We start from the raw sequence: 13,876 nt of genomic DNA on the forward strand, positions 1-13,876 counted from the left end.
GGGGATTTCTTTATGGTGAGCGAGGGACCACCAATGTACCACAGACTGGGTCCCTACTCAGAAGAGAAGGTTCTGACCAAACCCAGGACCTCCCTGGAGGAGCTGCTTTGGAGGGGTGACCTCTGGTGCAGGACAAGGGTTCCTGTTGGCTGTTCATCCCCATCTGGATTGATGCATCTGAGATCTGAAAGCTGGTACCACTTTGGCCCTGAAGATGCTTGGGCAGCTCTCCTAACTGACTGCTCCTGATCCATTTCCTACCTGGCAATACCCTCACATCTCTAACAGACTGAGAGCAGCCACAAGTGCCTGCGTGTCGCCTGTCTCCTTTGAGGGCTGTGGTGAAGAGCTGTACTCTGTTCCAGGGCCATGCCCTGACTCTGGCCATGGTGTGGGCACAGGCGTTACTCCTTCTGCATGTTACTCCTCCTGCAGCCGCCGTCCCACTGGCAATGTGCAGTGCGGATCCAGCAATGCCCAGCCCAGCTACTTCAGCAGAGACAGCATTTTTTACGTGGGTCTAGCCACTATTTGGATAGGAGATGTGAAGAAAAACCAGATGCTGCAAGAAGTGGTTTGGGTGATTTAATAGGTGGCATCTTCCTTCCAAGTTAGCAGCACACTGAAACTCCTCAGCAGGGAGTTCAGGGCTCTGCACCGCTGCAGGTGTTGCTATTTTAATGACATCCCAAGCTTAGTGCTTGTGGTCACCCAAGATCCCGCTTCTTGCGAGCACGGACGTGTTAGCTCCAGTGTCCTGAGCAGGCTCCAGTTTTCAGCAGTTATGCTCTGCTGAGCCAAGAGCTGCAGGAGCCTCTGCTGGATATGTTATTCTTCACTCTCTTTTCCCGCTATGACTACTGAGCAGTTTTCCCAGGTGGCAGAAGACAGCATTTACAGAGGCATTTCAAATACAAATGCTTCCCATTGCCTTCAAAGACCTTTTCTGTTTTGCCCCATGCTTCCTCTTTAAGGTACACCAACCCTAGTGTTTACTTCACCTTGCTTATGTAATTTCTCCGCTCAGCTGTTGGTTTTGCTCTCCTCCAGCCCGCCTCGGGTTGTGCAGGTCACAGCCATCCCTAGCTTTGGCTGAATTAGTGCATCATGCCAGACCCTATCTGCCCTACTCTCCATCACCACCTCGGAAGGTGTCAACTGCACCTTGGTCCTTGACAGGAGATCCCAGCTGCTACCAGAAAAGAAATAATCGATTATGAGACTGACATTAATGAAATATGAGACTGTGACTTTGGACAGACTAAAGCCATAGAAAGCATTTTATAGAATTCACCATCCTGAAAGTAAAGCATATTAGTGGAAAAGACGTTCAGGTCCTTTCACAGTGGCATTAACTTCTATGTAACCAGAGCTGATGCTGTGAGCTGACAGCAAAATGGGACTTCTGCTTGGTAGGGAATCCTGGCATTTCAAAATGCATTTGAAAAGAAATGTTTTCCCCCCACCCCTCCCCTCGAAAATATTTGCAAACATTAAAATATTTTGTTTTGGTAGTACCTCACACAAGAAAATGAAATCCAAAACTAAACAAAAATACAAAATGCTGAAACAAATTGCAAAACCCAGAGACACACACTGGCAAAACATTCAGCCCAATCATGGCCTTCTGAAAAAATACTTCTATTTTGGCAAACCCATGGGTTTTTTTGGGGCAGACTGATCCACCAGAGGCTTCTGAACCCGCAGCAAGTGGCAACAGAGGCTGAAGAGAGACACTGCGTGGGAGGCAATGTCACTGTTTTGTTTTTCACTTGAAACCACTCCAAGGACCACAGGGAAGATGTTCAAGAGCAAGAATTGTGCTTTGGCTGTCTGGCAAAGTCGACATCAGTGCCCGGGCAGAGCATGGGATTATCCAGAAAACCCCTGCTTGTCCACAAACAGCCCTGGAAGGGGGAATGTCATCTGGGCAAGTATTTTAAATTTATCTCAGCAATTAAATGCAATTATGTTCACATGGCAGATATATTTGTATTGATTAAGCTAAGCTTAGCCCAGGAGGTTGTTGAGGACGTTGTGCTGGTGGCACAACTGCAGCTGCTTGCAGTGCTGGGGCAGCAGCAGGAAGGGACTGTCACTGCCAGGCAAGGAACAGCGGGTATCTTTGTTATGGAGGCAGCTCTTCGTAGGGGACAAGTGTTCTGTTGGGGTTGGTGGACAGGGGTGAATGAACGATGGATAAATGCCATGCATTTGCTAGCTCTGACCCTGCGCAACTCACACGCGGGTACACTGTAGGGCTAGATTAGTCACAGGTCCACCCCAATGATGTCTTCTCTGGGATGGCAGAACCTTTCCAGCCTCCTTTGGAGGCCACATGGGCTTCTGGGTGTCTATGGACACCTGTGCAACAACAACCTTGTGCAAAATTCAGACTCAGTTCCTTGTCTTGCTGTTGAAATCACTGCAGAAATCCCAGTGGGAAATTCCTCTGGAATGTGATGACACTTGTGGGACAACACTCCCGCCTGTTTCCGCCAGGCCAGGAGGTCCCGCTACCAGCAAGAATGCTGTAGCCAAGCAGAGCGAGGAAACACCTCTGAAAGAAACAGCTTTTGTGGTTTCACTTTAAAAGGTCAGTTATGTTACCTGTCGTGCAACGTGCTCAGAACCTACCACAGGTGATTAAACGGTCAGGAGTTATTAGATCACACATCATATAATCCTCCCTGTACCTGGCAAAATGATTAGTTATGATTCATAAATTCCAGCTGTGTTATGATTCCCAAACGGACGTGGTATGCTGAAAACTCTCTTCTGCGGCTTTCACAATGGAAACCACAAGGGACTGACACAGGTAGCAAGTAAGACCCTCCTTAGGCTGACACCCCTGTCTGGGGGCAGTAGCGAGAAGGTGGGGTCCTGCCTTCTTAATTCTGAGGACACAACAGGGTTCCCCACCCCTTTCTCCACTGAGACTCTGTGAGATGCATGAGCCACCGTGGGTGCTGGGAGGTGGCTGGGGACAGAGCAGTGACACCTGAGGGACAAGGGGAGGCAGCCTAGAAGGGGGCACATAGGAGAGAGACATTATTAGCTGGTGAGGAAGGGAGAAAGGGCAGGGGAGAAACAACGTCCGTCCTCTCTACCTCCACAGCAGTCGGCTCTGGGCTAGGGGTGAGTCACAAGAGAGCTTCATCAGAGAAAGCTTGATTTGCAAGGTGGATGCAATTACAACCTTGGATCCTCAGGGTTGGTTTTAGTAGCTGCGTTAAACCGAATCGACTACTGCCTCACTGTGTGCTGTCGAGGGGCTCTTCCGGCTCCTCTGCTTTCTTTGAAATGCTCTTGCTGCAGCTTTTCAGGCCAAGACAAAATCCAGCTAAGCTGCTGAGGACAAGCAGGACCAGTATCTGCCTCCCTGAGCATTAAAAGAGGAGCATGGAAGTGGCCTGGGAAGAGGTGAGCTAATCCAGGAAAGAAAAATCCTTCAAAGACTATTAAATGCAAAGACAAAAATGATGCCTCAGGAAGATCCTGAGTGCAAACTCATACAGGTGGACAGCACATACGGTGGAGACCACCAGAAGGAGCTCCTGTGTCTTCCTCTTCCAGAGGCACCTGCGCTGGCCACTTTGCAAGAGAAGGAACGGGGCTAGCTGGACCCTGGATCTGATTCCAAGTGCTTCTTACCTTAGATGAGATGAATAGTTGCTTGTGGATGTGGCTGGATATCTGGAGAGCACTGTCATTAAAATTTTGCTTTTGAGATGCACCAGTGTCGCCAAGTCCACAGGTATAAAACCCCGTTAAATATTTCATTGTCATCAATTGCTTTCAGTAAGTGCCTGTTAAGGAATTCATGGGAACGTTTTCCCTTCAACACAGAGATACTTTCAATTATGAAAGATGGCTAAAAATAAAAGGAAATTATACTGTTCAGACATCTCTGGAGGTGGAGACAGGAGGGGGAACCGTCAAGGAGAGCCAGGGAAGAGATTTTGTTAGATGTAAAGAAAGGCCGTTTATTTTTACCGACAGAAAATGTCAGGAGGAAGCCTGACTTGAGTATCTGGAATCTGTCACTCACTTTCTCTATTAATAATTTGGCCTCAACTATTTAGGGTCTGACCCAGAGTACTACAGTTAAGAGTCATGACAGTCTCTTTCTCTGACTGCAGGGGGTTGGATCACCCCCCTAAATCTCTCAGTTGTACACATACTGTTTTTAATGCACGTTTTCCTTTTTTTTTTTTTTTTTAAAATGGAGGAGCCCAGCCTGTGCCACTAAGAAGACTCTTTTGTTTTTTTTTTTTTTAATGCAAGAGGCTTGGGCTGATAGCCTAGGGCTTATTACACACTCAGTAAGTCTATGGGATGTCCTGATGTTGATAATACATTTACATTTTGTAGCAAAAATGACCTGGTTGAGAGCAGGTCTTGGACCATCAATCCTTCATGGATCAACCCTTTGAGATAAGAAATTTATTCCTCTGACAACCACAACAGGCTGCTTAGCCTCTCCTATGGACCAGTGTCAGAGGGACATGGCTGAGCTGCAGTAACCATCTCGCTGCACATTTTTAGCCCTTAGCAACATTTCCAGGTTTAAATCTCTTTTAATGAGTAATACAACTTGCGTTACCAGGGGTTCCCCTCCAGCTCGGAGAGTGCTCTCCCCCAGCTCCCCATGCTAACACAGGGTGGGTGAAATCGCTCTCTGACACTCCTCCCTCAAGATGAGTACCCAGGAAGCCCACCCCTCTAATTTCTAGGTGATCTCAGTAAGATGGTTATCCATGTTTTTCAGAAAAATCTAAACTTTACAGGGTGTTTTGCAGGGCCACTCACTGACCTGGCCAGCAGCCGAGTCACACCATCATTTGATGGACAGCCATCCTGCCCATCATTTTCTTCTACTCAAAGCCAATTTTCAGGTCTTGGGATTTTCTTAAATACGCGCAGTCCACTGAGGTCATAGTGAAGCTTGGGATGGCCTATTTCACAGACACCATTAGGCCAGCTGATTGGGAAACATGGAAACAACTCTCACTTCTGGAGGAGTCTGACCTTTCCCAAGCACTGACCCTAAAATGAGTTCCCACCAGATCTCACAGCTGCATCACGTTTCAAGTGCTAAGCTACTCCTTTGCTGATACCTGTTTATCAGCCACAATAAAAAAAGGAAAATGTTAAAATAAACCACTCACCTCTGTTATCATCTCAGGAACAAGGAAGAAGGGAGAGCCACAGAAGATAAATGCAAGTCTTGTGATGATGCATGTCTTTAAGAGCTCCAGTATTGCTATGATCAAGGCAGCATAACTACCTGAACAACACAGAGAGGAGAAGATGTCATGGAAAAGTAGCAACTTCAGTGCAGCAAGGAATGCACTGAAACACCAAAGGTTTAATTACACAGGGAATCATAACTGATGAGGGTAATTGTGTGTACCTGAGCTGTCTGACTGCTGATGTTTTCTCTGTCCCCCAACATGCATGGCACAGACTTTGGGGCTCTGGGTTAACATCTGGATCTCCAGTTCCACATGAGATGCAAATTCTGCAACAATTTTCGAGTGCTCTGAAGGCTCCAAGGCTGCTGTATGGACTGATGATGTGGGCTTGCCTCTAAGTGAACCTTATGAATTTGCATCCAGAAAACCAGTGGACTCATTCCACTTCCAAAGGACAATATATTCTCTTTACATATCCTTGTTTTTTTTCAAGCCACATCCTTCAGCAGCGCTACAACTTACACTGTGGAGGCTTCTTGCTGAGGACAGCATCAGGCTTGAAACACAACATCAGTGTGCTCACATCTGAACCTCTTCAGCTGCTCTAAATAAAAAACCCCAAACCTATAGCTTTGGGGTTTTTAATAGCAGGCTCATTTGCTGAGAATGATGAGACTCATGCCATGTCTGAGAATGCAGCTAGACCCACCTGAACAAACACGATGTTGGGCAGTGGTCACCTTTTTGGGCAGGTCTTAAGTGGACAGACTGCCCTGCCCACAGCCATGAAGAACATAAGCATATTGAGAGGCCCCTGATGTAAAGAGACAGGGATGAGTCCATTTGCTTAATGAGAGCTGAAATCAGTTCAAACCCTGATGCAGCTCGGCTTTAGAGCATGTACTAAGTGGCCTTAAATGACCTATTGCTTTCAAAGCAAACCAACTTCCTCCAAGGAAGTGCTACACAAATATCAATTTGCCAGAGTCCAAACAAAATATGGACAACCTCCCAGAAGTCAATGTCCACAGGAAATTTCAGACACGTGTTTGCATCATCCCTTTAATTAAATGATGCATGCTCAGTACAAGCTTCTATCCTTAATAAAAATCAGTGTTACTAATAAAAATAAAGGTAAGACATCAAACTGATAGGGGACGAAGTTAAATGAGTCCCCCAGACTGTGGGATGTCACTGTTGTGTGTCACCGAGCCATCGATCCAGTGTATACGACAATAAGAGGTGACATTCAGAGGCCTTACCGATTGTTCTATCACTTAGGCTGTGCTGGGAAGAAAACCTTGCTCCACCACCCTCCACAGTACTGAACTGCAACCTCATTTAAGTTCTTAACTGAACATATGTATAACATACTGAGTGCTTCTGATCTGCTCTGGCCTTAAGTAAAAGGTATGTCTTGTACTTTATACCGGTGACCATTGAAAAGAGAAGAGCTGGAAAATCTGACACTGAAGCCGTAGAAGGTCCATGGCTGTTTGTTTTCTCTGTTTATTCTCCACTGCAACTCAAAGACACAGGAAGAATATTAAAATTACTGCAAAAGGGCACAGTCTCGTTCTGTAGACCAGAGCTGAAAAGCCTCTAGACCTTTCTTCTTCTGCACAGTATCTGTTTTTATACATGCCTTTAGCAAAGCACTCTGCTCTAATTGGATCGGGCTGTATTCTCTGAGCCACATGCGCTAATTTTAAATGATCAGAGGCTTAATTAGCCACACTCTTCCTTGCATTTTAAGCAGCCATTTTAAGTTAAAAATATTGCACGTGTTCAGTGTTTTTGGAGAACATTCCTATGTTAGCCCAAATGGAAAAGCACCTTCAGCACAGTGCATTTTCTGCAAAATTACCACTGAACAGTGAAATGCTCCAGCCAGTCCCTGGTACAACTTCTTCTATTAGCAGATGTGTTGAGCCTTGGGAGTTTAAGGTGTTATTGCACAGATTTTGGCCCTGCAGAGTTAGTGTGAATAGCCTTGTACTTTTGCTTGTTCTCAATTTTCCTGAGATAGCAGATAATCGGTGCTTTCCTTCTAAACAGCTGGACTCACTAATTTATTAGGGGGGAAAAAAGTGTTCTCTGCTAGCCAGCAGTCTTCACCTGCCCGCTGTCATGTTTATAATGGATCGCAGAGGAAGACTGCGGGGTGATTTTGAGGTAGGCATCTTCTTATTGCACATAAACAGCTTCTTATCAGGACTATTCCCTGCACAAGAGGTTTGCTTACAAGGGCTCCCCTCCCTCCTGAGCAGCACTGAAAGTGCAGTATAACGTTGCCCTGGGAGGCAAAAGAAAATAGGAACCATAATGAAGCTGGATAGCGAGGGAGAGATGTTCTGCAGGAGCTGTGCTGTAACTGGGCTCCTGATCGACAGTGACCTTCAGAGAAGAAGAGGGAAGAATTCAGACCTCCTGTGAAGAGGGGATTATTTCCCATTACTCTTTTTTTTTTTTTCCAAACTTGTCATCTCTCTGCCAGATCTAAAGAATAACGCTACAGACAAACGTGCTTCATCTGTAGTCTTGCCTGGCAAGTCACAAAATGACAGGCACAAAGTACAATTACGAAGTAAACAAGCAAAAAGCCTCTGCCTTGGGAAACGACCCAGCATGGCACAAGATCACTTGGGGAGTTCTGCACATTGTAAGCATGGCTTTCCTGGGTGCAATAAGCTGGCAAAGCTGCAGCTATTTAATACATGCATGCACAATTTAGTTCCTGCACAACCAGCAGCAGCGTGTGGGGTTGCTCTGGAAATCCCTCCCTGGATGTCCTGCAGCCTCTGGACCGTCTCTTTGCTTTGAATTGCAAACTGTGAACACTCAGCCCTGGCTGCAAAGGGAAGGGATGGTGCTGACTTCTCAGAGCATGCTGAACTGGGATTTTCCTCCCGAAGGAACCCAAATGCCTTTATAGCTCATTCACCCCTGTGTTGGTCTTGAATAAATACTTTAGACCTTGGGAAGTACTGAGGTATAACAATAACTAGGCTCTAAAAATACCAAAGAGAGAGGATAAATGGTCCTAGAGATGAGAATTGCACGTGTTCCATCGAAACGAGATGCAAAAGACTGTTTCCCATAACTGATACACCTTTTTCCATGTAGCAAACATGGAATCCATCTCCTTACAGTACTGATGCCAGCTTCTGGCTGTGAGAACTCATTTAACTCCAAGAATGCAGCACTGCCTTAACAGATGAGCTATCCAAGGGCACTGGTTTATGCGCTAAGCTTGCTGCCATGCTTTATCTAGGCAGGAGCTGGGACGTGCTTGTTTCAGGAGTGCTGCTGGATTTCAGTTGGTCCTCAAAGGACCAATAATGCCACTGCTTCAAGGCTAGAGCTAACCAATGACACACACTGGGGTACAGCAGAGATGGACTGGCTGCTGGGAGAGGCTCTTTGCTCAAAAAACCCTAAGGAGAAGGAGTCGTGTCTGTGTGCCACCAGTTACATTGAAGCTAGATAACTTTGACAGCAGGATTTCCATCTTCTTCCCTTTGCTTTCCCCTTTTTCTCTTTCCAGTCCTCTTTTTTCCAATGAGACAAGACAACTGTAACATCACAAAAAGCATTTTTACCAGCCCTGCAAAGCTCTGTGCAACCTAAGCACCTACATAGAGTTAGAGATGTCTTCAGATGCATGGTGGAGCATGCCCTCCATCAGGAGTCGTGCCAGCATCAGGAGACATGTAGCAAGGGAATGGTGTAAAAATTGCCTGGTTCAAGCAAGTCCTTTGCAGGGTTTGTGCTTGTATAGGCAGGAGCAGATTTGCTGAACTAGCTGGAGAGGCAGCCCAGTGGCGGCTTCACTCTTGCAGAGATGTACCCATGTCCTGCGACAGACACAGGAGCTCATCTCCAACAAAGGACCTATCATATTGAGAACAAGGAAAAAAAAGTGTGGTGGAAATGGAAGGATAAGGAAGATGCACCAGAACGTGACAGTACGCTCCAGATTCATCATACGCCAGCTAAGAAACTCCAGCTCCCCACGTCCTTGGAAAAAAGCAGGTCTAGAAAGGATGCAGTAAGATTGCACAGCATGTAGTAAAGCATGTGTTTCATTCAGTGCCGAACCAAGCAGAGCACACGGGGTTCCTGGTCAGTGGTGGTGCTCTGGGGCAAGAGCAGCCGTGGAAGTTGTCCACGGTTGTCCAGGGTTGTCCACCCCAGCATCTCCTCAGCAGAAGAAGCCCAGCTCAACTATCAGAGATAGGCCAGGGTGCCTGCAGGAGGGTTAGTACCTTCAGGCTGGAGACAGCAACGAGAGGAGCCCAGCGCTTACTCCTGTTTCACTCCCCGGTCTGGAGGAGCAGAGTGCCCCAGGTTGATGCTGACTGGTGAGCAAAGGCTGGAGTTAAAAACTTGGTCTGAGAGGGGAAAAAAGTCTTTGTTTCATGAACCAGCCTCCAAAGAGCGTCCCTTACAACAACACAGCCAATAAGATAAAATTGCCATTCATGCTTATTAGAGATGTTCAATGAATTAGGAATTCAATTAAGAAAATGTTCCACTGCAGGAAGCTCAAAAATTAAGATTATCATTATTGTAGAGGAAGGAAACATTTTTAATGTATTAATTTTTTAAAATGACATCACTACAGACAATGCACTTCATCTTGCAACATCCAGGCCAGTAAGGACACCAGTTTTCCTCAGCCATGGGGAACGATGGCAAGAAGGTTTCAGAGAAAGTAGATGATACAAAGGAGGTTTTCTGTGGGACACAGAGCTCTGGAGGACACCAGGCTGGATAATGGGCCCTGAACTGTTGTCTGGAAGAGATGACAGCACCAGATTCCTGGATTTGACCTTTAGTCCTCACCTGTAGCTAGCTCTACATCTTTCCACATCAAGAGCCTGACCTAGATGGAGACATCAGTGACCACCATTGACTCAAAGAGGGCTGTGAACCCAAAGAAAAAGGTGTTTCTGGGAACCTCCCTCAGATCCCCGTACCATGGCAGGGATTTACTGCCTACACGTCTTTTTGTGTATATTTGTGTAGCGCCAACACCTGATCCAGGGAGTGTGTGTGGGGGGTCCCTGCTGCTGCCTCCATACCTATGAAATAAAGCAACGATTCAGTTCAAAGCAAAAGGTGTTCCCAAGCATCTCCTCAAAATAAGTCTGGATGGGGGAGGTGGGTTGTTTTGTTTTTCTTTTGCAAGGAAGAGATATCACATGGAAAAAACAGGAATAGAATAAATTGCAGGGGAAGGAAAGGAGAGGAGGAGGAAATCGCTCACAGGCCTTTTGCGTTTCTTGTTCCTTTTCCAAACCTTGTGCATGCTACTGTTTTAATTAATAACTGTCACCCCTTTCGAACAAAGGAGCATAAGGAGAATGTATTCCAGGCATGCAGGTACCTGGCGAAATGCAGTGATGGTTTTAACGTTTCGAGGCCTCATTATGAAGCTCTAGCTCTTAGTCAAAAGTTGTTCTCTGCTAAGAATTATCTGAACCTCTACCTCAGGATGTCACTTTGACGCTGAGCTGAAATAGTATTTAAAATGAAAAAAAAAATCAAATACATTGTTTGGAGGTTAATTAAAATAAACACATGCACACAAACACAACCACCAGTGATAACATTTCTGTGCAAGGTGGCTTTGTCACTTATTTTTCCACCTGCACATGCCCATGTGCAACCACTGTCATCCTCCCCCTGGCATGAAGGTTGGGAGAATCCTGCTCCCAGACCAGACCCAAGAGGAGGAGACAATTATCAATGCCTACTTCAGAAACTGCAACTTGCTGAGCATCAGTGGTGCTCAGTACACAGCAGTAGCACTCAGACCTCCGTGCAGGCAGCGTGTTGTCCCCCAGCGATGGCTGCCTGCTTGGCACATTCCCCTTTGACTTAATTTTGGAGCAAGGAGGACCACAACTGTGGCCTTCTCTGTCCAGGAGCTCCAGGAGCAGCAGCTCTATTCAATCTCTACCGTGTGTGGTTTGGGTTTGCTGCAGAGCACTGGGCCTGTTTCCCTTTCTCTCTGCAGTTAGGTACCTGCCGAACTCGTGCTGCACATCTCAACGTGCTTCCCACCTCTATCCAGTGAGAACATCCCCACCTCTATCCAGTAAGAACATCCTCTTTTTACAGGCTGGGAAAACAGGACCTCCCAAGACCACATGGAAACAAGAGGCAATCTCTGGAGGCCCCGCTGACCTCTTTATTTTTTGAACAATTCTTTCCCCTTTGGACAAGACAAGGAGTAACTAAAACTATCTGCAAATACCTTCTGTGGAGGTAGCAAGTGCCTCGTGGGAAGCTGCTGATGTGATACATTCAGGCTGTCACTGATCATCACTTTCCTGCGCAGACAGTTCGATGGTACTTGCTTTCCTTTATCGCATAAACAAATTTAAGTCAGGAGATCAACAGTGCCATGAAGAATTCATGGGGAAAAGAGACAATATTCGTTCACCTAAGAAGGTTGCTCCAAAGAGACAGACCCTGCAAGCAGAGCTCAGATGGTTGGAAAATGAAATGACAGAGGGACAAAATTATCTGATGCTGCTGTTTCCATTTTAATGTGGTTTTAACAGCAGGTAAGATTGGATAACCCTGCACATCCAGTGACAGAGGTTGTGCCACCAGAGGAATTGGCTGTGGTTACCAACTGATTTCCTTCTGCCTGTTCACAGAGTGCCAGCTCTGCCTCCATGGTACCCAGCAAGGACCAGTCTTGTGATGGGGACATCCTCGCTTGCAGCCCCACTGGCTCCTTCTCCCCCATGTGAAAAATGCCCATGAAAAATTGTTTTTGTTGACTTCACAAAAAGCAGCTTTTTGAAAGTACTGAACAAAAAAGGAGATATCACCATATCCAAAGCACCAGCAGCAGAAAATAATATCTGATGAGAGCAGCAGACTCAGCCTTTCCCCAGACACTCTCCCACCCGAACCTGCCTTCCAGCATGTGAAGGCAGCGGCCTCTTCGGTTCAGCAAATTCAGGACTTTCACCCGGCAGCTAGAGAAGACACAAAATCGTGGCCCACTCCACGTGGGGCCATGGTGGGAACTACCTCCTCTCCAGAAGCTTCAGAGCTGTTTGGATGAAAGGCAGCAGCACAGCTCGAGCCTGGGTGAGTTCCTCATCCCAGCCTACAATCTTCCTTTTGGGCGGGCAGTTTAAAAGGATCAAAAGGATGAGTCAGGGAAAGGATTTCACAAGAGACCTGCACAGTCAAACGGTGGCTAAACAGAAGCATGCTGGTATAGGAGACGAGGCCAGCCGTAGGTCTGGGGAGCTGCTACCAAATAAGAAGTCTCCAAATGGATCCAAACATTATAGCACAGAAAAACAAGGGCAATCCTCCAAAATCAGTGTATAAGGAGGCACTAGGGACTTCTCAAGAAGGACTTGGAGAAACCCATCATAAAAGCTAGAGACATGGGAAAAAAATGCACCAGAGGCTGCCCAAAAGCAACCTCCAGGACAAGCACGGATGGGTCCAGGAGGGGTCCCTGGTAACACAGAGTAAAGAAAGAGCATGTAACGAGAGCACCATGGGCAGGACATGGTATCGCAGATCGCCTCTGGTTACCATGATCTCCATGAGAAAGGATGAAATGGACTTCAAACCAGGCATAGATGCTGCCCTAATGGAGCTCCAGAAACACTCTGGGGGTGTACAAGAGCGTGAATGCTTATGAACCAAAAACAAAAATGAAAAGACCCAGGAAAACATAAAGGCAAAACTTGGCTAAGGGAGCAGATGGTATCTCAGAAGGTCTGTTTTGTGAATCACCATACACTGCTTCAGTTACCTCTCCCCTCAAAATCACAGTCCTCACTGTAGTTATTTGGACTGAGCCAGTCCGCAAGGACCCAGAATTTGAAATCAGGATGAAAACCTCCATTTGCTTCCAAACAGCAGAGAAACTAGAAAAAGCACAATGCAGTCAAATGCAAAACCATTTGCTCTTTCAACACCTATGAGCATGTTTTTTTTTTAATGATCCATTTGGAAAACAGTGTCTTCCGCAAAGAACAAAAATAATCCTCCTGTCAGGCACGCCGAGGTATGGCAGTGGTCCCAGAAGCAAATCACCAGCTTCAGATCTGTGTGACGTTACGAAGCTTAATGAGGGTGACATGTACCGCCATGCACCAAACACACCTTTGGATAATGCACTGAGGCAACAGCCCTTCTCGAAATTGTGAGCTGCAGCTTAATTCTGGCTGATCCCACTTGCTTCAACCGTCACAACGATGACAGCCCACCACCCCACGCCTACTGCGCTGGTGAGCGCTTGAGAAACCCTCCTAAAATGCAGTACTTTCTTTTTTTGGCATTGCCAGATGAGTCTCCAGTACATCCCGATCTCTGCCTCGTGGCTGTTGTTTTGAACAGCCTCCAGTTTTTCCTCCAGTGCCTGGTAACTGGTAGAAATTGGGGGTGCATTTCGGGGTGCCCTTGAAGGATTTCAAAGTCTAGAGATCATGTAAACACGAAATAAATGTGGTTTTATATTAAAAATACAACTGTAGGGTGCTTCATTTCGAGGGGGATCATTACTACCAATGCAGCCAGGCAGAAGAGTGGCTTCTCATATGAATTGGGATCCCATTTACATTCAGATTAAAGCATGAGAAAATTGCCAGCAAAGTGGGATTAAGAATATTTATGGATCCTATTGGCAT

This window comes from Gavia stellata, chromosome 12 (assembly GCF_030936135.1).
Source record: "Gavia stellata isolate bGavSte3 chromosome 12, bGavSte3.hap2, whole genome shotgun sequence".
Classification (NCBI taxonomy): domain Eukaryota; kingdom Metazoa; phylum Chordata; class Aves; order Gaviiformes; family Gaviidae; genus Gavia; species Gavia stellata.